General features: G+C 38.4%; 1 protein-coding gene across 1 annotated transcript in view; it reads left to right on the top strand.

The window, feature by feature from the left end:
* The window catches only part of CDK6 (cyclin dependent kinase 6), a gene marked incomplete at its 3' end in the record, with an annotated part of 127,310 nt that overhangs the window by 3,742 nt on the left and 98,570 nt on the right, over positions 1-24,998 (top strand). The gene's annotated exons all lie outside the window — the stretch shown is intronic.

Here is a 24,998-nt window from a genome sequence, read left to right as displayed (position 1 = left end):
TTTGAAAATACTTGAATGTCTCAGTTCCATTACAGAAGGTGGTAGAAGAGGTTGTAATCTACTGAGATTAAAGGTCTATTTTTATGTTATGTAAATATATTCAGAGAAGGAAATACTATAAATGAAGATCTGCAGTTTTATGCAGCTGACCTAGCGGTACTTAATGTCGGAACATATTTTGCTCACAAAAATGTTCATTGTTTGTACATGCAGTCTGGAAACTGGTATCATGGCCAGGTCAGCAAGTAAAAATAATGGCAAATGCATTGTCTGCATACTGGATTAGAAGGTAGAGCATTTTCAGAGCACTGGGATAGCCACGCAAATATTTGAAGTCAGATTTTTTTGTGAAGGGGACATCTAGCTATCTTCTGAATTTTACAGGCAACTAGCCCGAGACAAATGAGTGAGCAATGCAAATCTCATGTCAAATCTGTTATCTCTGAGTAAGGCATGTGTGATCCATGAGTCGTTCAATGCAAACCAACAGTCATTCTGTGAGTCAAAATTTAGACACACTGCATGCAGTTGAGCCGCATATGACCTGTGCTGCTGAGCAAGCGTGGTTTTGGTGCTCTGGCATCAGCTGACAGCAGCAGCAGAAGCCACAGGCCACATCTTGTCATGCCCAATGCAGATGGTAGGGTTGGGCTAGCCAGGGAAGACCATAAGGAGCTCAGCCCAGGGTTGTTCTGTCTGCATAACTGGTGCTGAACGTGAAGAACAGTTTGGGAAGGAGAATACCCAGCTCTTGCTAGGTGGAGGTGTAGCTCCAAGGTTTTGTTGGTCATGGAGCCTCGACACGGGACCAGCTGAGCTACTGCAGCCTGAGATTGGCATGGCAGCCTTAGAGTCCCTTCCTTTGAAATCCTGAGAAATGCATAGTGTCAAAACTGGTTTTTAGTGCTTGGCACTGGGGTTGGAAAAGGATTTTCCCCATAAAGTAGAAATGTCTAAATAGCATAGAATAATTTTAAACAAAATATTTATCATATTTTTCCATGCTACTTCTTGCTAATTATGAGAGGTTTTGTTCCTCATCCCTTCTATCCAAGTCTCTTGTTTCCATATTCATACCATGCAGTGATGCATTTGTCACAGCACAGTTGCTTTTACAGGAATTAGATAGTGAAGTTAGATAAGACTTGATGGCAGAATAAAGCAGAGAGAGGTGTGAGATGAGAAGTGAAAGGAAGTCTAATCTTCAGCAGAAAAGTGATGGTAGTGTAAGTCTCTGGACTGTTAACTGTAAAGGGAGTAAGGCTTGGTGGACTGACCAAAAATTTTGAAAGACTCTCAAAAATAGCATACAGAAAGGCATGGGAAAAATACAGTAAAAAGGATGATCACTTTGCGCTTAAAATATTCTCCTGTTCACGTTTGCCCTTGTGGAAAGGTCAGGATACCTTATGCTATTCTATTTACCTTCACAAAACAAAGCAAAAAATAGCCAGTCTTCAAGAGTAAACGGTTGTGTGAATTGATCTAAAATGAGGAATGTTGCGTGAAGTGTCCCTAGTAACTGGGAGAATGATTAAGGTGCTCCTCCAGCTCACCTTTCAGATGGGAAGATGTAATGCTTTATTAAAACCTTACTGTATACAGTAGTTAAGTCTGGCAAAAATTGGTCCAGCGCTTATGTAGCTTAGTTCTGTTCTGTTTGGGAAGAAATGAAATATACGTAGACAAAGGACAGGCTTTGCCAGGAATAAATGACATATTAGATTCAGGAAATTCCTGTGTGTAAAACTGGGAGTATTCCCTGCTGTAATATATCTGTAAATTTTTTTCTTGTGATTATATTCCTAAATCCAGTAATACATTGTGTTCATTTTATATCTCTCCTGTTGGTAATCAGATGAATAATTTTTCCCTAATGTTAATCATCCATCAAACTATGAATTTGCACCCTAGGAAGGTGATATACAAGACAGAATACTGTAATTCTTGCAGTGCTCATTTTCTGACACACTCACACACGTATATATAGTCAGAAATCTTGCCATTCAGGATTGCAATTACCATATAATAAGGAATTCAAAATCTTATTTCTCTCCTTTCAATTAACTTGCAGAATAGGTGGCCTAGGAAACTGATTTCTGTACAACAGAATGATCCACCTAGCTGGGACTGTAACTCCATTCCTCAGACTTTTTGCTACATGGATAAGTGTGTGGGAAACCTGATAATGAAGAGTAATTGGACAATTATCCCGTGCTCAAATTTTTATGTTGTTTTACAACCAATGAAGTATAAATGACAGTGTAGGCAGCGCTCTGTGGTGCAGCAATACCATCATGTTGCTTTTTCCTGAAGTTTGCAGTCCATGAACCGTGCCTCTTACCTTTTGGTTTGCACTTGAATGCTTTATGGAGCCCATCAGCTGCTTTCCTTGGCAAGGACACCTGAGCATGGAGGAACAAGGATGGTGCATGCCTGACAACCCCAACCCTGTTTGCCCAGATGCAAAGACCATCACTTGATTCTGCTCAAAGTTCCCAGAAGTGCGCAATAGTTTGGTGCTTAAAATTGCATTATACTAATATAAGAGGTGTCTTTTTCATAACAGTGTCTTAAAATTCCCCATCTAACCTGAGGCAGAGAGCATTCAGAACATACCTGAAAGAAGTCATCGATGCATAGCCAAGCTTTTGCAAGGCAATTTCAACTTGTAGTTGTTTCGCTTGTTTTGTTTGTCAAACTGAAATCATACGGGAACATACAGTGGGAGAGGAATTTCAAAATTCAGTAGCAAAGTTTGTTTCTCTTTCCAGTTTGTGGTGATGCTGATATTGGCTGCTGGCTTTATTACTGTGCTGTTAAGAAGCTGAAAGGATGATGTTCTCAAAATCATTGAGATGTTTCATCCTATGAAGTGTAATATTTCTATTTTAGGGGATGTTTGTCTTCAGTGAATTCTGCTTCCTTCCTTACTTCCTTTTTCTGCCAAGCTAATGTTAAACTTTTAGTGTATGACATCATTCCTACAGATCAACAGCATGCAATACAATATATTTTTGTGTAGCACCACTCCTATGGCATCTGACAGGCCCAAGGATAGAAAGAAGTGGATAACTTCACATTGCTAGGTACAGGGTTTATCTTGCATGCAGAAAGAGTAAAATAAGATGCAGAAATGGGGTGAAGCAAAAGAAACAGAACTGGAAACTTAGAAATTGCCAAGGTTAAAGGAATTAATGCGGCAGATTAGTCTCAACTGAGGTGGATGAGTAATGGGAAGGAAAAACTGAATGAGCCTCAGTTCAGTTTTAGACTAACACAAACAGGATGGTCTTCAAGGCAAGATGAGAAGACGGGAAATGCCTTGGCGAGAGAGAGACATTTCCAGGCTAGAGAGCAGCCAGAGATGTCCCTGCACTGTCCTGCCCCAGCGAGGAGGACACTGCGACGGAGCTGGAGACAGAGGGACGGCTCACCTGGGCAAAGGACTTCTCCGATGGCAAGAGGGCAAGGGGAACAAAGTGGCTGATACTGAACAGGGTTTGACAGGAGGTAGGATTTGGAGAAGTTTCTTAAATTGGCAGAGGACATTGTGAAATGGCTGTGCATGAATGCTGGCCTGTCATCATCTGTTTGCAGGCCTACAGTACACAGAATAAGGGAAAATCAGTGATATTCTTCCTGTCTATATGAATTGTTTATTAGTAATGGATGTGATGATTTAGTTTGAACACATGGCCTGCCAGAAACAGGACAAGATAAGAGTATGTCAGGAAGGAAGGTTTGAATATGGAAGAGCCTTTTAAGCCTTAGGAAATTCTCTGGAGAGAATACAAGCTTTCTTCAAAAAGTATTTTATCTTACTCTGAATCTAAGCTTTTTATAAAAAACATGTTTCCAGTCTTTGTGTGAGTAAATGTTAGTCATTTTAGATCATGTACAGCGCTCCCTTCCTTCTCTAAATCAGTGGAGGGTTGTGTCTGTAATGTTCCTGGAGAGACCTAGTCTTGCTGGGTCCTGCCCAGGATGAAAAACCATCTCATCCCACCACAGCTGCTGCTTGTGCCAGCCTGCTACCGCCAGATAGAGGCATCCATCCCCTGGGAACCTGGAGTGGGGTCCTGGAGTCAGTGCTGGCCACAACAGGGGCCAGGTAGATTGCCTGGGACTTTCAGGTTTGTGTCGTGATACCCTGGTGCCTGCTGAAATGTGGAAGAGAGCAGAGGGTGCAAGCAGTGCGTTCTTTCCCAGAGTTTGAAGGAAAGTAGGCTGTTGGCTGTGACTTAGCAAAGTACCAAGTGAGTGGCTCAGGTACCCTCAGTGGGATTTAAGTAATTGTTCAAAGTTTAGCAGATATGTAAGTACACTATCAAATAGAAAAAGATATGATATTAAGTATACACTGATTATTAAAATGTTTTTCTGAATAGAGTTCAGGCACAAAGCAGTGACTGGCACAATATACATAAAAATACAAATCATAGCTATTGATTCTTATTCATATACTGCATTATTTCTAGAGATTTTTTTCTTTTGGAAGTTAAAAAAGTCATGCAGAATAAATAACGTAATTATCCAGAAAGAGCAGAGATGTTTTGTACAGCAACATGAATTTGGCATCAAGTGCTTAAGTTATTTGTCTTTGAGTTGCTTAGTAATTCTTAGTTGACTTAATTCTGCTCTGAAGTTTTAAAATTGTTTTACAAAACTTCATAACCAAAGTAATATAGAAGTTGCTGTACCTTCCAAAACATTGCAGCTATATATAGAGCATTTGGGTTTTACGCTGTGTATGAAATCTAGTTGTTTTCCAGTTTTGCTGAACAAGTGGATTTGTAATGATCTAACAAATGATCATAAGATAACTGTGCCCCTATACAGAAGTCACCAAGCTACATGTTTTCATTCAAAAGAGAGGAAATTTCTCCTACTATATCAGTTCTACATGTATTTTTCATATATTCTGAAAAAATATTTTAAATTGCAAGTGCATTTAACAGCTCTATCTTTAAACTCTAGAGCATGTTACTAATAAGCAAGCTGCTTTGGAATTTTCCAAGGGGTGTGACATAACAGACTTTGATGTTTTCCATTTGGGAAACCTCTCTCGGGAGGGTTTAGATGAGAAGGTCATCAAAGAGTGGAAATGTGACAGTAGACTTCCATAACTGTTTCAAAATACTGATTGCATGCAAAATTTTGTATTAATTTTCCTGTTTATTTATTTACCCATATCCTTGGAAAATGTGTTCCATCCTTAGAAAATGTTCACAAGGAAATGTTCCTTTAAATAATCTTTTTAAAATCAAGCCTTAAAATTTTAACAAGTCAGCGACAGGCAGAATGAAGAAGGTACTATATGAGTAATAAGAGACTCCTATGTGATGCTTCAGATGTATTTTTAGGGTTGTAGAATAAGATGGATCTCTACACGAAGAAGGATCTCACATAATTCTAGGACCAGGTGATGTTTTCAGATACGTAAATACAGAGCGTACTGGAATATGCCAATTTGCTGGTATTGGTAGGGTTGCTTTAGGGTAGATTTCTCATGACGCACCTAGAAAACAATTTAGAAACTTAGCAAAGAGTCACATACTGTTTTAAAAGCATTCGTATGAACGAATATCACTCTGGATGATCATTAACAGGTAACAGATCTTCTCTAAGCAAAACAAAATAAAAAATAATTCAGATATGAATTGATCTTTGCAGGAATTTCCCATATTTAGTGACTGAAAAGTCAGTTCTAACAAAGATGAATCATACTGAGTTTAAATGAAACCTATCAAGTTTGGGTTTTTGCAACATTAGTCAGTACAAAATGTTACGTATTGTGATAGAGACAGAGAAAGGAAGTGAGAAATAGGATGGAAAAGTCTATGTGGTGTTTTTTCTCTCTCATGTGAAGCTTTGGCTAGGCATTTAATATCTGTTTGAAGTATGGTCACTATGATAAATCACCCAAGGTGGCTGTTGCTGTTTAACAATTCCAGAGAATTCCCTTCTCTCTGAAATCAATTAATTATAAACTGGAAATTTCAGTACTTTGTTCATTGTTTCTCAAGTGAGCATATTTCTGGGAGCTTTCTGTGAATGTAATTCCTAGCTGCACTGATGCTTTTGTTTCTCTTCATCTGTGGAGCCAGCACTCTACTGTAAGGATAGAATTCTATCACTATTTTTTTTTCACATTTGATGTGGTATTTTGCATACAGCTGCAGAGTAGACAGTTACCTTTGAAAAGAACATTTGGCTGGTTTAATTTGATTAGAGCAAACCACCTCAATCATTTCTGAACTAAGACCGTTTTCATTTTAACTTGGCAGTAGGAGTTGGGAATGTACTGGCGGTACTTAGATGTTTGGGGGAGTACCAGTTTGGATACACAGCTAACACTGAAATGAAACAAACCTACAGGGCTTTGCCCACTCTGCCCCTTCCCCATGAAAAAGGAGGGTTGTGCAGCCAGTAAATATTGCATTTAACATTATTATGACAAGGGATTTTGAATGTTTCTACAGAAATTGAAAATCTTTAGCTGGCTAGAATGCATAGTCATACATTTAAAAATAAAATAAAGTAAAATAAACAACACGTGATATCAAAAACAGATATAGGATATGAAAGTCTTCTATTTACAGCAAACTTAAAAATCCCTAGCAACAGTATTCTGAGTAAAGCTATAATAAAATCCAACATGTAAAATATGGTGGATTTCTCATAGCTAAATTGTATCCTTTCTATTAAATCTTAGCAAAATTCCTCCTGTCTGTCATTCTTCGGGCTTTGGTTTTTACTCATCTCATCATATAAATACATTGTGAATTTTTGTGTATGTGTGCATGTTGCAAGTTAAAGATTAAATCAGATTATTCAGACTTACAGTATTCTGTATTATATGTGATTTTTTGCTTTTCAGTTGCCCTCAGTGGTGATCAAATCATTTTCCTAGAAAAACCCTTGTGGCTGTCTAGGATATCAATGTGTCTCATAAGAAATGACAGCCCTTTAATAAATTATAGCTGGATGGCATTCTCCAGAAAAGAGGATTATGATCTTTAAGTGCTCTGACTAAGCAGTAGTAGATCATCATATACAGAATATGTTAATCAGAAGCTTACAGTTAAAGGAACATTCTCAGGTTATTATTGTGTTTATGTTCTGGAAAAAAAAAAAAGGCAGATAGTTAAATGTTCATCCATGTGAGCAGCCTAATGTTCAGCAGCAATGGGAGAATTGCACCCACATCTTATAGCCAACTCAAAAAGGCAGTTATAAATTTAAGGATTGAGTTTCTGCAGGTGAAGTTAATTAATACTAGCTCTGGTTGTTGAAATGATAAATTCCTAATGTTAAAATGAACAAATATATATTAGGACAGGAAGTCTGTGCAGAGGTGTCCCACCAAGTATGCACAGTTGAGACTTTACTGATCAGATTTTAGAAGTCATAGCAATGGATTTTATCAAACTGCCCTGAGGTATAAAAGAATTGTTTCTTTGGGAGTTTTTTCACTTATACAGGCTCAGAGAGTTTCTCTTGATCTGTTTCACTCCTCCCAGTGACATTCCCTTTGAGGACCACAGACAATTCCCTCTGTCTTAGTATGTATATTCTGAAATACCTGATTCCTATCTCTGTATGGTCACCTGAGCAAATTATACAGTGTTGCACTTAGTCCAGAACTCCAGGTTACATTGCAGATACAGTCATTTAAATGCTATGTACATTTCCTTACTTCAAGAGGAAATGCTTCTCCATCTACAATTCTGTCTCCTTTGTGATTGCTGTACATTGCATTGAAAGTTTATGTCTAGCTTGTTACTAGCTAGCACAGCACCAGAACCTTCACTATCGATTTCCGTGTTTCTTCCAGACAGTGAAAGTTAAAGCCCTGCATTATTTTTCTCAACTAGGAAGTAGGTCATAAAGTGAATCTCATTTTGCTAATTTTATCTAGCATCACACTTTGTTGACATTTGTCATCTTTATGACATAGAGATTGAGCAGCATCTGCAATTTTAATTAGTGTGTTGTTTATCCTTAGATAACCTTCTAGATCAATAATGGAGATAGGCCTACCCACCAATCTTTGTGGTTTCCTCTTAGACATCTCTAATCAATTTGTTGCCTTACTGTTTGTCTCTGTCTTATGTAAACTGCTGAGCAACAAGTTTTGTTCAAAGCAATAATACCCATAACTCGACAGGTTTGAATCAATGACTCTAGTCTGTAAATTAGTATTAAATGTCTCATTAGGCTCGGCATTCTTGGAAAGGCCTGGACAAGTCAGTGCTTCTTGAGAAATGAATACCTGTATTTCTTCATTGCACTGAGTCCCATTCATCACATTGCCTTTATGTTTGTAACTTCATTTAAAAAAAAAGAAAGAAAGAAAGAAAAAAAAAGGTAGAGAGTTGACTGGCACTATTTACGTCTATGCTGTTTATTATTTATTTTGTCTCTCTTCTTGCTTTTTAATGCTTTTTAATTTTCTTAGGTCCAGTTAAAACATCAATTAGGGATGTTAAACAAAAGCAAAGCTTTACGCACTAGTGAAAAAAATATGAATTCCAAGAACTTGAAACTGAACTGTAGGAGAGCCAACAGACCACAGCAGTGCAATAGCAGGAGAGTTGCACAGGACAGTCAGGTAACCTATTTGATTGAAAATTAAAGTATTTGTGGCTAACGATAAAACCCAGATAGGTGAATAACACTAATGAGGGAGTCTCTTTAAAAGACATTTTAAGTATAATAGAATGTCCCAAACCAATAGGGTACTGTGATGTTTGTAAGAAAAGACATATCAAAGACTGTTTGGTTTCCAGTAACCCAAAGTTGAGAGTGGACAAGTTAGTTCTATAGAAACAAAAGTCATAAAGAGCAAACATAAATGTCCTCTAGATCAGTGAAAGAATGCTGAGCCCATAATTCTTGAAGAAGTTTAAGTTTATTAAAGCAGTAACAAAGTCAATTTCAATGACTGTTCATAACAAAATGAACAAGCAGGACAAGGTTTAAAGACCAAACTTACAAACTCCTTCAATGAAGCAGCTGTTTGGAGTACAAGGAAGAGAGCACTGACTGTGCAGTCTGAAGCAACTTGCAATAATTGATTTAGGAGATTCTTATAGTCAAGGCAGAAAGTCACAGGAGCAACAATAATTAAATCTGATATTCTGGGGACAGGCATGGTTCCCAAACTTGTCATAGTACCAATAGGCTTCAGAAAGGAGAGATTAAGAAACAGAAGGTAAGCAGAAATCCAACAGTTGAAAGGGTATGAAAATGCATGGATTTTGCATGGCAGGTACTTAAATAAAGATCTGTAGCTGCCCGTTTTGTCAGTAGGACATTTACCTCTCCTTGCTACGATGCTCTGTGCAGCTACTGGAAATCCTAGCTACTGCTTTGGATCTGTAGCCTCTTCTGGGTGCTACTGAGACACTTTACATAGATGTAACTCTTTGGTTCCTGCGGTTCTGCAAAGGGGTGAGTGGTATTGAAGGGAAGAACCAAATTTTCTTCTTCCTTTTCATGTCTCTGCTCCCGTATATCAAGTTGGAGGCACAGAAGGTACACATAACCACAAATTAAAAAAAAAAAAAAAAAAAAAAAAAAAAAAAAAAAGAACAGGAATGTAACGTAAGAATTGTGAGCAGACGTCTAACTTTAACCATCCATATATTAAATGCATACTCCAACCTAGCCATGCAGATTCTCTCCATGGTGAGTGCAGAGAGTGAATGTGCTTTCTGAGAGTAATTCATCCCCCTCAGCCTCTGTACCTACCCTGGAGCTGAATGGATTGCCGTCTGGAAACTGCTTGCTGTCTCTTGTTGACCACAGAGTCCAGGTGACTCACGCGGAGTGGACATCAACTGGAGCCTGCTGAAGCTACATGAGATACGTGCCAGTCAAAAGTTTGAAGGTGGAAAGTGGAAACATGGGTAGGGATTTTGTACAGCAAATAAGAGAATTTACAAAAACAAATAGGAAATCGTTTTGTGGGTGGGGGAACAAAAATCTAGCATTGAAATCAGAGTGCACTTGAACTGTCAAATTAGAGGAGAAATAAGAAGTATTACAGGGGACCTTATTTTTTTACTGAAGTCTGGTATATGTATTGTTGATAAGGGTTTGTACAGGATGCTTTTTTATCAGTTAACAAAAATGATGTATTTCTAATAATAGAGGTTAGGTTTCTGTGAAATGTACTGACTTCAGACAATCTGCTTCTGGTTTGATCTTGGCATCAAAGTACTAAAGGGAACAGGATGTAGCTGGAATGGGTCATCATTGCCTGGTTACCTTGTACACAACTTTATGCTCCAGCAGAAGCCATTTTGGTCAAAAGCCGTTAATCTCTTACGAGAGGAAGAGTAGTTGAAGATGTGTGTTGGAGTAATCAAGCCCACAAGTGGCTTGTGGCATGTTTCAGAGTCTTCTCAGATACTATTTTTCTTACTTGTTTTTCTCATTTTCCCCTTTCTCACTCTGCCTTATTGGTCTGGTATGGGATTTGCCACTAAGTGGGCTAATTACCTCATTATTAATAACATTCTGATGCTACACATAATTTTCCTTCATACATGTAATTACTTCAAATTCCTTTTGAGCAAATTACGTGATTGTACAATTGCAAGTAGTTGAAAGATTCTGGTGTCTAACCTGTATTATACTCTAAATTATCCAAGACCTTTCTTGGGTTCTTGGAAAGCAGTGATACAATACGTTTATCTCTTGGAATAGCTTTTTGGAATTTCAAGTTTTATTTTTCCGTAAACCTAAAACACACCAACTCACATTGCTAAGTAATAGTTTGCAAATCTAAGATTAACCTATTACGCTAACAGATTCTGCTTCGATGTTTTTGACCAGGTAAAAATGTTTTCTGTCAAGTGCCTCTTGGAGCTAGTTCTTTTATAGATTGAATCACAAAGTTGAAAACAGATTTATTTATTTTTTATTATGGAACCGCTAAGACAAAGTAATTGTCCTTATTTATAAGCTGCTCTGTTAAGCTGTTTGGTTATGTGTAATTGCATATGTGTGTATATGTGGCAAAGAAATACCATGAAAAATTTTACTGCATTTTTACCAGGAAGTTCAGAATTGTTATTTGTAACATGGATGAGATTGTTAGACATGTAGAACTGCAGTTAGTTTTAAATCTGTGCCTTAAAAATGTCTGAGTTTTCTTTTTTGAAGTTAGAAGAAAAAATTGAAAGGGAATGAGGGCAAGCCAGACAACAAATCATCCCAAAAGCTAATTGTTTTTAAAAAGTTACATGACATTGAAAATTGAAACTTGGAACTAAAGTGCTGTCTCACTCCTAAGCATAATAAAATAGTAGATTTTATTAAATGTATTCTGGAAAGTGTAAATAAAAATTATAGAGCCTGATGTGAGTGGCAAAGAGCCCAGGCAATATCCAAAAGAGTAAACATGTAATGGCTTAACCTAACTGGGGCACAGTCCACTCCAGCAAGCAACTGAGCAGGGGATGTCAATATTTAAAAGCAGCGGAACTAATTTTTGAAACAGATGGCTTTTTTTTTCCTCCTGTGTGCAGAACAAATACATTTCTTAGTTTTTAAGTAATATTCTGATAGTGGGATTATGTGTCTCATTTTAATATTGACCCTTTTATTACTTTTTAAAATCTTACAAATATACATCCACTTTCATCGCTCATCTTTCAACTATGAAAATGCCAGCTTTAAATGGTATTATTTACTCAGTTGCAGAACTCACTAATCCCAGAATATATCATTTATACAAAAATATTGCGATATTATCTTTTCAGCTTTTAAATGGCGGTTCTCCTTAAAAAGACTGTTGAGCTTTTGAAATAGGTTAATTGTAATTTGCTGAGTGGGCATGGTTATGGCTTTTCTAACATATTGATCACCATCATTTTCACGAGCCTAAAAAAGTGTTCTTTTTTTGCAAGGCTTTGGAAAACCTAAATTTATGTCACCTCTCTGTCTTCTGGAGTGAAACAGGGAGAATGCACAGGATGTAGGTCAGTAGCCATATATCGTATGGGCATTCTTAGAAATAGAGACTACCGTGCCTTCCTGGGTTTAGCAACAAAAATGGTCTACTGTGTATATTTCTTCCAAATGGCCTTCAGTGGCAGATATTTCTCAGTGAAATATTTTTGTAATGCAGACAGAGATTTTTATTTCAGGATATATAGATACCAGTTGTGATGTTTTAAACCTAAGAAATGCCTACATGAAAAGTAGGTAAAACACAGATTTTGACTTTTCTTCCCAGAAAGTCACATCAATTCTGTGATAACTCAGAAAGCAGCTGAATGGGCCTTTATAAAAAATATGAACTAAGTCACTTCTAAGTGGAGACAGCTGGGGTCTATTTAATATCCTGTGTAAAATGGTTGGGTCAACTTCCTGGAATAACTTAGGAGTTTTATTTCATGAATATCCCAGTGCTGCAGGAACCTGGGGTGGCAGTGAGGCTCTTGAACTAAAACGTACCTCAAGGAAAATCTCCGTGGCCATAGCTGTGGATTTGGTATGGGACGGTAAAAAGTGTTTGGGAAGCTGTTGTGTCTGTGCATAAGTGTCTGTTGGGGGTGCTCATTAATGCAGGCAACTGGTCTCAGGTTTTTCTTTCAATCCTACATTCTGATGATTTAGGCATTAGAATTCTAGTTGAAAAGCATCATGAAGCGACACTGGACAGGAAGTCCAGGGATTCACAAATATCCTGATGGCCCTAAGTACCTAGGTTATTCTGTAATTTGGGATGCTGGCTCCTAAATCATTTAAATTATCTCGACAGTTTCACAATGTCTTTTTTCCCTTTACAATTAATTCAGCTGTATCCTTGCTATCTAAAATTGTGCATTTCCTTAGTGTGTTCCCTGTATCTGTTCAATTTAACCACTCTGGACTCCTTAAGTTTCTAATCTAATATTATTTTGTATCTCCTGCTTTCCCATTGTATAAGGATGAAAAGATATTAGTCTTTGTAGACCAGTGCTGCTGCTAAGTGTTCACTCCCACCCTCCAAAAGTGGCACAATATAGCAATTGATGAATTGCCACTTAGTCCAGTGGCAACTTAATTATAAACCTCCGGTGCACTAAGTATGAAAATTCATGATAAAAACTGTAGAAAAAGATAATATGTCCCGTATGGTTAGATACATCTCACAGCATGAAAATTTGGCCTTTCTTTGACTGCGTATTTAAATAGAAGATAAATGGAAGCTTTAAATAAGAGCTAAGAGAGACATGGGAGCACACTATTAAAAGGGAGAGGATGAAGTCCTAACATCAGGATTAGCTGATTTACTTCAGTTGGATAGAGATGGGAATTATAATATATATACATACGTGTATATATAGTCAGTGAAATAGGCCAGCTGACCAAGACCAGAAAAGGCTTTTGTAGACTGTGCTGGGGGTGCCTGTGTTATGTGTAATGGTGCCAGTTTGGTCACCTGCAGCAAGGCTCAGGACCATTGGATGTGGTACATGCTTCTGTGCTGGTTCAGAGAACAGAGGTAAATTTGATTGTCTAAGGCTTGGGGGTAGAGTAGAGAAAATAAAGAGGAGGAGGTTCTTCCTTTATCCCTCCTTGTCTCTCAATATCTGCTCACAGTCTCTTGACTTATTTTTGAAGTAAAAATAATTATACGAATAAAACAATCTGTATAGGGGCTGGAAAGGGTCAGAACAGTTTCCATCTATCACAGTATTTTTCTGAAATGGAAAAAGACAGATAGTGTGAGGAACGGTGTAGAGCAGGACAGAGCCGAAAGGATAATTTTCAGCAAATTAAGTCTCGGCAGTTTTGACGGACTCGCTTTATGATCATAAGTAATCCATGTCCACTCGTTTTCAAGTCCACACAGCATTTGCAGGCAGATGTGAGGCAGCCCTGCCTCCTTCCCCAGCAGATGCCTACTTGCTCTGCCTGCATGTTGAGCCAGCTGGAAGCTGCGTAGCCATGTTAGCGCTGCCGAGCCTCAGCCATTACACTCTGCTGTCCTCACATCTTCCTCAGCTCAGCCTGAGCTGACACGGGCTGTGTGGACGATGCAGAACACACTCTTGTTTGCTTGCAGAAGTTCCTTAGATGTGCCTTGCTTTCATTTGCTGAGATGTAAAAATGTTTTAGCGCTCCGGGAACCAGACCTCGTTTTGCAAGATTTATTATAGCTTGCTCGTTCCTTTCAGAAATGTGAAAGACATGTTGTTGCAAAACAACCAAAATATAGTTTTGTCATGTATTTACATCTGACATACACCATCATTTACAAAATGCTGAATTTATTTCAAAACTCTCCATGCATTAAAGTGTAAACCCTAATCTCATGCTGCTAAAAGACGCCCCAAAAGAAATAGTTGCCTTTGCCCCGAAGTAATAAAACAGTCAAATAAAATTTATTGCCAGCTCAAAATGCTACTAACACCTCATTTTCATTGCCAAACTCTGCAAATAATCTTTAATTTGTTTTCTTTTACATATGTGTGCAAGAGCTTAAAGGAAATACTTAAAAAGCTGTATGGTCTGTAGAATACTTCACTCAGCGTGCATTAATCTTTAAATGACTGGCTCACAGGATCGTGTAAACTGGATGCTAAAGGAGGAAGCATGTTTACTAGACAACTACCTGGGGAACTGGAGGATAAAAGCACCTGAGAATCTTACAGTAATGGATATTTGCAGTTTTCTTTGCATGTGTTATAAATTAATTTTAGAATAAGACAGCTTATTAGAGGAAATGGCATGACAGCCAAGGAGCCTGTATAGCCATGTATAAATGACTATGCGTAAGTGGGACGTAAACTTCTCTAAGGAACAAAGCAGCCATGAAGCCCACACTTTTAAAAACCTAGTAAGATGCAGCATCTCAAATTCTGATGAAATGTGTAAGGAATTTGCATGCTAATGGAAATGAGGATCCCTTTTTATGTATCAAGTGTTTAAGAGCAATTGCCTCCTGGCTAAATTTATTAAGCCAGAAAAATCTTGTAAAATTTCTATTGAAGATTTATTAGTCCCATTTGTTACTTTTCTGTACAACATGAATATTAAACTCAATCCTGCAAGTTTGTCACAGGTGAAACTCCCTTTCAAATTAAAGAAAATTCTGGTCCTGAGCCAAAGCCAGTTAAATACATGTACTAACTTCATGAGGTTTAGGTAGGGGCTCTTGTGTGCAGAGCTTTTTAGGATGGATCCCAGTCTGTGGAGCTTGAGTAGATAAGATTGGAGGTGTTTTCAGTGCTGTTTTTTGACATCTCTCATTTTCTTATAAGTTCCTTGTTACAAGAAATGTTTATAAACATCTACATAATCAATTGAACATAACCTGGAATCCCACCAACTAAAATTGCTCAATTACAGTTTTCCTGGGAAAAAGTCATGTCTCCTAAATTCAGTTGAATTTAAGTGTTTGGTCTGAATTAGTCATCTCAATGTCTTCCCTGGCAAACAGGGAGGGACAGTACCCACTCCTCTCCCAATTTATTCAAGGGCCAATGTGGCCCTTTCAGGACTAACCACTAGTCCTGAACATCTCCATAATATGCCTTGTATCTCTTCCAGGGGAGCTGAGGAGAGAGCTCGATACTCCACAAGCTCTGCTGGGCTGCTCATGGAGACAAACACCATTTCATCTGTCTGATGATGGGTAGCCAAAGACAGCTACGTTGGACGGAATTAGCTAGCATGCCTTAAATCTAACTGCCTCCCAAAAGATGAGACCAAATCCTGTTTGTTTTTCTTACCTATGTGAGCAATTGCCACTTGTGCTCCCCTTCAGGTTTTGCTGAAGTGAATGGAGGAATTTGCTTTCTCCTTAGCTAAGTTTGCTTGGCATCACAGTGCACAGGCTTCTTGGGAGCAGACCTGGCATCAAAGCCTGATCAAAGTCACCCCCCAAATCAAGCGTAGGCAAAAAGCACCAAGAACTGGGTCTCTGTTTTCGTGTCTTTTAACCTCGTTCATGACAAACGTGTGAAAATTAACACAAAGCATCAAAAACACCTCTTGCATTTTCAGTTGGTGCACTGCTGTACATAGCAAATGGGTTTGCCACCCAGCCACCATGCTTGCCTTGGAAGTGGGTGGATATATCTGGTCTGTTTTCAGGAAATTTTGAGCAGTGCAACACTATTAGTTCTACTGAATCCATAAACAAATTCTTTCAGCAGATTTAGACATTTTTAATGTTTTCATGCTGTTTAAGTAAATGGTGGTAATTTGCTGTTTCCATTTGCAAGATAACAAGATCTGTTCATATCCATTTATGTTTTCTAGTCCCCTAGGTAAAGACTGAGAAAGCAATGTGGTTCACAGCCCTGTTCATTTCAAAAGTTAAGGAAAAACAAATATTGTGATGAACTGTTTGCAATAAATCATGAACATCATTTTCAGAGAAGTATAGCCATATGAAAAAGTTGCCTTGAGTCATAAAACTAATGAAGTTAGGAAGGAGAGACATTGGTACAGATAAGGGCATTGAGGTATGAGACGGGGGCTCACTTGCAGTACCCTAGACTACAGAATTATCTCAGCATGGGTAAGAAAAGCAAGACCGGGAACCACAGATTGCAACCATCATAGTAGATACAGGTGTAAATGGCATACAGGGATTTACATTGCTCTCTGTCCAGATAATGACTGAGTATAGGGTTCTGTAAGAGGTCTGCACCTGATTTCCCAGACTGGTGATTGTTTCATCCTCTTAGAAAGGATTTTCTTTGCTATGATATTATCTTGAGAGCCAATGACATTGTACTTAGGAAAAGTTGCTTAATGATAAACCCAGAATAGAAATACCAGATATTACAGTGACCATTAAATGTTTTACTGCATTTTACTCCTATATATACTAATTGCTTTCTTTTTAATACATGGATCATGGACATGCAACATGTTACATTAAAAACATTATAGATTTCCATAATAATTCCTTGAATACATTAAAATAATATGATTCAAAGATCTAAAAAGAATTAATTCAGTTTTCAAAATAAGAGCTGTCATTACTAGTATTTACATTATTTATTTATTTGTGTATATCAGTTTGTCAACTTTAGCCAGTTTAGCCTTGTACTTTTCTTCAGGTTTTTTTTCCCTTCTGTTTTACTACTCTTTTGCTTTTGCAATGGAGTTCACAGTATTGCTGAAGCATGAAAGTTTTCACTTTCTAAAAGTCAGTTCATGATCCTGCTTTGAGAAATACAAACCATTCAGTCCCATGTCTTCCTATGAAGCTCTGTACAGATGGACTTTCTTGAGAAGTTTTAGCACGTCAGTGTCTCACAAATCACTAGAACGATACTTTCTGAGGGTCTTAATCAAAACTGTGGCTCCTGCCAGCAGAAGAACCACAACAAGGCATTTTGCACTTAGTGCTCGGTCTATCCCCTACATCCTCCCACCAGTGCTGGGCTCCTTTCAGTTGCTGCCCATACCAGTCCTTCTTTCCTGGGAAGTGGCAGCAGCAGGGCTCAGGCATATTTGCAGCAGTTAGCTTGTCCCCTCACTTTCTGTGTACAGCAGCTCCAACAAGTAGCTTTGTCCTTCTCAAGTACTAGCAGACAAGCTGTGGTTACTTGTATTCCAGAGGGCTTGGCATGCACCTGAAGGATAATTCACTTTCAGACAGAATATGAGTTTTGAGTCTAGCAACTTTCCCTGAGCAGAGTTACGTCTGTAGAGTAACCTGGAGGCTGTTCAGGAATAGCAGTCCCTGAATCGATGGTAAGCATTAAAAAAGCACTCATCTTCTGTCATCTTCTACAGCACCTGCTTCTTATCATTTAGGTTTCCCAACACATCTCTGAAAAGCAAGAACTTGGAATCAAATTTCAATTAGACACGCTTAAAGCTTAAAAAGCATTGGATAAAACACCTGTGATATTGTAAGGATATTGCTGCGATATTGCAAGGATTTAAAAAACTCTCTGAGACAGTACACAGTATCAAACAGGACAATGGGTTTTATGCAGTGACTACTTTTTGTATCAAGTGGAGGGTTATTATTTCCTGTGTTATTTTTGATATGTTGGCATCACCATTTAGTTAACTGTCTCAAGTGTAGATAGATTAGATTATTAAGCTACCAAAGAATAAATGATAATTTATGCAGACATAAAATCTTCTGAAGATGAGTCGTTGGTTTTATTAAAGCCTACAAAAGAAATGATCAACTTAGATTTAGATTCTGCATGTTTGGCATGAGCACAAATTCAAAACATAAACTGAAATGTGGAATTTGTAACAAGCAATTTGATTGCAAGCTACACATGAACTGGATTTTGTTGTTTCCCGTATTGCACTACGTACGGCTGGCAGCCCAGGATAATTTCTGTGCTCCTTGCATTTGAATTAAACAAATTCAATACTCAGACATCAGTTTTATTTACATGTTAAGCAATTTAGAGAATGCAAAAAGGAATGCAACTACCCCTGGGGAAGGTACTCTACAGAAAATCTGAAACATTTATGAGGAGATGCACATGCATTGCCTATGAATGAGAGCATCTTTAATTTGTGCTCAAAACTGGAAGTTGGTTGGGAGCCCTCAGCAATGTGTAGCAGCGCTGTGCATGACTGAAGGGCAGTGTACATTCGCGTGCTCCAGGATCACATGAGAGCACCACGAATAGGTCAGACAGCAACTGCCAATCTTAAAGAATCTGCCAGTGGCTGTCTTTGCAACAGACCATGCTGTTTTTTTTTTATTTTTTTTTTTTTATTTTTTTTTTGATGTGGGGGAAACGTGGCTGTCCCCACAGAGAGATCCAGCCATCTGTTTGGTACAGCAGTGCACATGGCAAGTACAGGCATCAACAGGCTGGTATTTTCCCCAGATAATGGTAATTGCTCAGAGTGTGGCCAGTTTGGATTTAAAATCAATTGCAATGAGATGAAGCTGCTAATTGACTGGTGAGGAGTAAGTATTTTGAAAAACTGGTGAATTGCAGGGTGAGTCCTGAAACTGAAGTTTGCTGCTAGGAACACTGAATTGCTGACTTTCACCGGATTCATTTCTGTTCCTTGACTATTAAAAATAATCTCCCTTCCCGAAGAAGGTGAACAAGAAATGGCAGTGTTAGGGCTAAAAAAGACAGCATTATGCTATAAACAAAGAGAGGTGTAGAGAACATCTTGTCAAACACATTTTTCCTTGAAATAAAACTCTCAACAACTGAATATTTTAGTTACTTGGGTGGCATGGTGAGTAAACGTACTTGGCCTTTTCATCTTTTGGGCACAAATCTTGGCTTCTGTTGAAAACGAAAATGAGTTTTGGTGGTTTCATGGGAGCAGACGTTTGTCTGCATCACAAAACCGTTCACGCTGGCACCACAGCTCGCCGTAGCTCAAGTGGGGCCCAGCAAGGAGAGCAGGGGTGCTGCAGGTCAGGGCTGCAGGCAGCACGGAGCGTTGAAAGCTTGCCCAGGCAGCCCACACTATCGGACTTTAGCCAGTGCTATTTACTTCGCCTTCAAGAGCATCTATTTCTCTCTGTCACTTTCCCTGTCTCTCCTCCTCACACACACTTAAAGAACAAAAACATCTTTTATAGAGCTAAGCATTTTAAATAATTTTTCCAAGTCAGAAAGGCAGAGAGACTGGAAAAAATTACAGCACAAAGCTCAGCTTGCAGATGAACGATTGCCTTGTCATCCTAATATCCCCCTTCCTTCCCTTAAACCTCACTGCTGAGTGGCTCTAAGCAGGGATGTTGGCTGGGCTCTGCTGGGGTAGGTCTCCAGGCGAGGATGTTCTGCTGCCCTGCTCTCATCATGGCATTCCTCCTTCATGGCAGCTCTCTGCTCTGCGTGCAGCAGATAATGAATGAGTTGAAAACATTTATCTGCATGACATCTGTCTGTCCGAGATAAACTCATTTATTTTATCTGATGTTATGTTCTGTCCTCCTCGGTTACGTGCCTGAAAGAGGTTTCTTCTGAGGAAAAGAAGAGATCCTGTTACTCTTTCCTGGGAGGGCAGCAGAGCAAGAAAAATGTTTGCTGCCTCCAAGAACTCACTAGAAATGCAGACAATAAGGATTTGAGACTCAGAGTTGCCATCAGCAGTGCCCAGATACCGAGGTTGTTTTAATTAATCAAGATTGATGCGGAACATCTGCCTGCTGCTGGATGGAGCTCATGGTGGGCTAGCGTACCGTGCTGCAGGCAGTGCTGTGCTGCCCCACTGCATGTCTCCAGCCCTGAGGTGGGTCAGCTGAGGGTGGTCTAAGTGTCCCTGCATTGTTCTGCAGTCTGACATCAAGGCAGATCCCGTATCCCATGTATCAGTGCACATCAGTGCAGTGCAGCTGGCATGGCAAGCACACTGAGAGGCCTCCTAAAGACCCCATACACTTACAAAACGGGAACTTGGGTCTTGCATTACTAAGTCTTTTTACAAATGTTACCACAGGAAAAAGAAAGAAAAAATAAAAATAAAAACCCACACCTAAAATATTAGATACTTTGAGTTTAGAGGCCCGTTCATCTGCATGTGCTCTTTTTGTCATCTAAAATTACTTCACTAAAACTCCTCAGAGCGAGAACGTACATCTGAAATACTGGCTTGCAAAGGCATGGAGGAGCAGGTGACTGCTGATGAGGCTGAGACAAAGCAGTGTGTCCTGAACAAAGAGAAAGAGCTCTGTCATACGTTTTAGAGTGTGAAGCTCTATTTCCTGTTTTGCTACGTGGGACATGGTTCTTGTAACGCACATGTTCCAGTTCACTTGCCCAGCTATTGTGTTCTTCATCTGAAATACGGCCCCTTTGTTACAATACATTTGGTATATGTGATTTCAAGTGAGGACTGTTTTCTGTTAGCAGAGTGTTTTCTTCTTCAAAAACAAGGCAGAAGGTAGCTAAAATTAAAAGTATGGGGAGAACCGGTCTTTTCAAGGAATACTTAGTTTAAGAAGTTGGGCTGAATGAAGGGCTTTCAGCTGGTCAGGAGCCAGGTCTTACAGACTGAGTGGCTTCCAAAGAACAGAAGCATCTTAAGGCTGTTGCTGAAATTTGGACTCAAAGGATGCCTGACTGTCGTTCTTCAATACATTTAGGTATGAGAGGCTGAATATTTTTGTGCCCTTGAAAATTATGGATTTACAGGATTAAACTGAGCCAAAGCCAGTGAAAGCAGAAGCTATTCACGTTCCCCCCAGATATTTGCCAATAAACCTCAATCATGACCTGTAATAGTCTTGGTATCCCAATTTTGTGGTGTTTGCATTTACGCTGTCAATCGTACATAAATTTTGTGATGGTTTTCTGTCATGTGGTAAATACCTTGTGGAGTTAGGCGAGACCACCAAACCTTTCTGTCTGAGTCTTTGTCCAGACTTCTGAAACCTGGAAATGTCTTAAACTTTTCTCCTTCTCATAAATCAACAGCTTCGGTTCTCTTTCGTTGTCACACATAAACTAGGAAGTAACTCTTCCTGGGAAGAGACTGCTCCTAAGAAAATTATGGTAAATCCATGTTACTGAAACACTTTTGAGGGCTGGGACTGTTTTTTTATTCAATGCTGTGAGTGACCAGCAAAGTAACAGGATCTTTGTTCATGTTGGATTAGTCCTACTGCAATAAAAATAACAATAAGCTCTTGGATGCTTTGGCAGCAAGTATTCCCTCTGGCTAATTTTCCAGTTGTACTTACTCATCTGTTTGAAAGTAGCCAAGGGAACTTATGTCCTACAGTTTTTCAGGTCTTACAGTCAGATCTCTTTTTTGGTATGTCTTGCAGGTGGCAAGTTTGACGTACCAATGGTTTTGAACTCTATCATTGTTGCCTTGCTGCCTCAGTTTGCTCAGGAAAAAATGTGTGAAAATAGCAGCTCTCAGAGCATCTCAAAAGCTGCATCTTGAAGTCTCTGTTGTTTCTTACAACATGTAATCTGAAGGACTTTCTAGAAACTGCAGATTAGTATGGGTCAGAATATGTGCAGTGTTTTCAAAGAAACTGGAACACCACCTGTTTTCTGCTGAAAAAAATTGACGTTCGGACTGCATATTATAAAATAAAGATGAACTAAGATTGCATTTGTCAGATTACATGTTGTAAGAAACAACAGACTTCAAGACGCATCATCAAGTTTTCTAGAAGAGCCTTTTGTAGGCAGGAAGGTACTCTGGTTATAGTAAGATCCTCTAGGTGCAAGGCACCTATATGAAATAAAATAGACACAGATTTGTATCTGGTATGCTTTTTTACTTGAGTACAATTAACTTGAAAAAATGCATTAAAACACAGGTAGTCAGTCAGTGTCTGTTGAACAATGTGCTAGTTCAGATCGATGCATCAGGCAGTGTATGACTTCCAGCCAAACGTCTTGTTAAATACTTGCAGGATTTCCCATAGCGGATCTTACTTTAATCAAATAATTCAATCGTTTCTTTTCTAAGTACAATAGAAGGGCTGGGCTTGTGTTTACAAAGTGTTCAGTATGGAAATCCTGTATTAATTGAGGTACATTTACTTCACTTAGGACAGTGTCCACATTGTAACTCTTTAAATAAAAGGTCTTTGGCTGTTGCATCAGGCAATGACATCCAAAACTGTCCCGTCACGTACCGAGAGTCATGAGGAAATGGCCTGAAAGATGGATAGTGTAGACAGCAGGGGTATGCCTAACTAAAGCAGGCAACTCTGTGAATGATTTTCTACAGTGGATGTAAAAGAATATAATTTATGAAAGGTAGTTTTATCCCTATGGACGCTATCAGGTGAAGAGGCTGTGTCTTTCTCAATCTATTTCCCAAATTGCACAGGCAATGCCAGATGTTGCCTTTTTGTAATACTGCAGATTCATATAAGCTGTGCTTTAAATTATTATCTTTCTAAGGCAACAGCTGTGTTTTCTATGAGTAAACATGATGTGCTTCCACCCAGCCTGGTGCAGGATCTGGAGTTTCTATTATTAACAGTAGAGCATTTAGAGTTTCACATAAAAGGTATAAAAAAGGGAAATATATTATTACTCGGTGATAGTATTATTACTCAGTAATAGCTGACTAAGATTGTACTCCTTAGAGTTCCTAATTTTGCTATGCCAGTAAATGCCAGAACCAAAATGAGCCCGACACAGAAGAATTAAACACAGAATCAGCATTTCCTTCTGCAGTGAGTTGGAAGATACATTTTGCTTCTATATTCTGTACAGTGAAATCTTTTTTTTTTTCCTTTTTTACTGAATTATAATTCTGTTATAGTTCAAAGGTAATTTTGCCAGTGTATTAAATACCTGGCAAAAGAGGTGTTTTAGAACATTTTTAGGTAAATGTAGGTCAACACAAAGGAATCATACAGTTGGAAATATTTTCCAGTGTTTATGTTCAGATGTTCAGACCTGTCTGGCTCCTCTCTATTTGCATGTGTTGGGGTTATAGGCAGTCCGGCTACATTCCACATTGATTTATATAAATATATTACAGATTATTAACCTCCAGCCAAATACCAACAAATTTAACTTTTCAGGAAGACTTGCGACTTTTCACAAAACTGATTTACTGTGTACAGGGCATCTACCTTCCATACGTGCCACATTAAGAGAATCACAAAGAGAATACTATTTCTGTTTATGAGAAATGTGCTGTTGCAGTCGCTAGTGTCCCATAATCATTTAGTAAATATTTGTTCATACGATGATTACAGATTAAGCACAGATAACATTTTTTAAAAAGACGTACATTGATGGTCTCTTCATATCCTGTAACTCTAGTTCCCAAATTATTACTCACTGAAAAGATTCTTTAAGCTAAAAGGAATGTACATGCATCCCTTTTCAAAACATGGTGGCTAATAAACAATTTTTAAGTGTCTGTCCAAAGGTTATTTAGGAAATGCTTTTAAAATGGGTCCAGAACTGTAACATGTTAAATCTGTACCATTTCAAGTGAGCGTAATGCTGTCTTAAATTTTGGTTACAGTCTTCACAGATAGCTACGCCAATTCTTATCTTCCATTGCCTTGTGATATATTTTGATATTTAAGGTAAGAAGTAAAAACTCAGTACAAAACATTTACCTCGTCTGTTTTTCAGATGACCTATTTTAAAACCAGTGACCCCCAAGGCTTTGTGTGTGATCTGTTTTGTCTCCAGATCCTGCATAGAAAGTCCTTAGTCTTAGGACAAAGAACAAAAATATTACTTGATAAAATTATCAGAAATCCTGTACTTTCCACAAAGTAAGCAAGCATTTATTCTAAGAGAATAAAAGATGCATATAATAAAACAATGTAGCTGCTATGATGTTGACCAAAATAAGTGGTAGTGTTAACAGAGCAGTAACAAATCATTACTTTTGACTTGTTGTCAATGATAGGTTCTTCAGTTTAACTGTATCTGCTTTTTTTTTTTTTTCAATAACTGTATATATATATATATTTGTTTAAATCTACTGTCACTTAGTAAAAGTAACAATTGATTTTCTGCCTCACTTCAGAGGGAGAGGCAGTCTGATCTGTACAGTTTTAAAACTAACTGAATGCACACATTAGTAAAGCGTGTGAGCAGGGGACAGGATTTCTTATTGTGATTTTGTAGAAGTGGGACTTAAAGAAGGGTAATAAAAATGATGGTCACTGGTATGACTATAGGTGAGAAGCACTGAAGGATGGGCAGGCATTTGTGCAAAAGATAAAAAAAACAGTATGGTAGAAGAAGCATAGAAGATGAGAGAAATCCTAATTAAAAAGAGAAAACAATACAAAATAAGCTAATCAGATAGGAATGTGACATTATGAGGAGCTTTGGAAATGAGCTTGAATTTGATGTTGTGCAACAAGTTAAAATGATAAAGAAATTCCAGTAAAAGGATGATGGAAAGTGATGAAGGATTTCTTAGCTGTGGCATTTTGTAGATAAAGCTTTTTTTCCAAACTGTATCCTGACCCTGAAGGTATTCCTTGCTTCTGAAAACTTACAGTAGTCGACACAAAAATTCTGTTTCCACCAAAGAAGATTTAATTCTGAACAGAGGTAAAGGTGAACATGATAGTG

Source organism: Netta rufina (genome assembly GCF_964035555.1).
Source record: "Netta rufina genome assembly, chromosome: 2".
NCBI lineage: Eukaryota > Metazoa > Chordata > Aves > Anseriformes > Anatidae > Netta > Netta rufina.
Note: the sequence above shows the minus strand (reverse complement) of the source record. Positions and strands in the feature narration are given on the sequence as shown.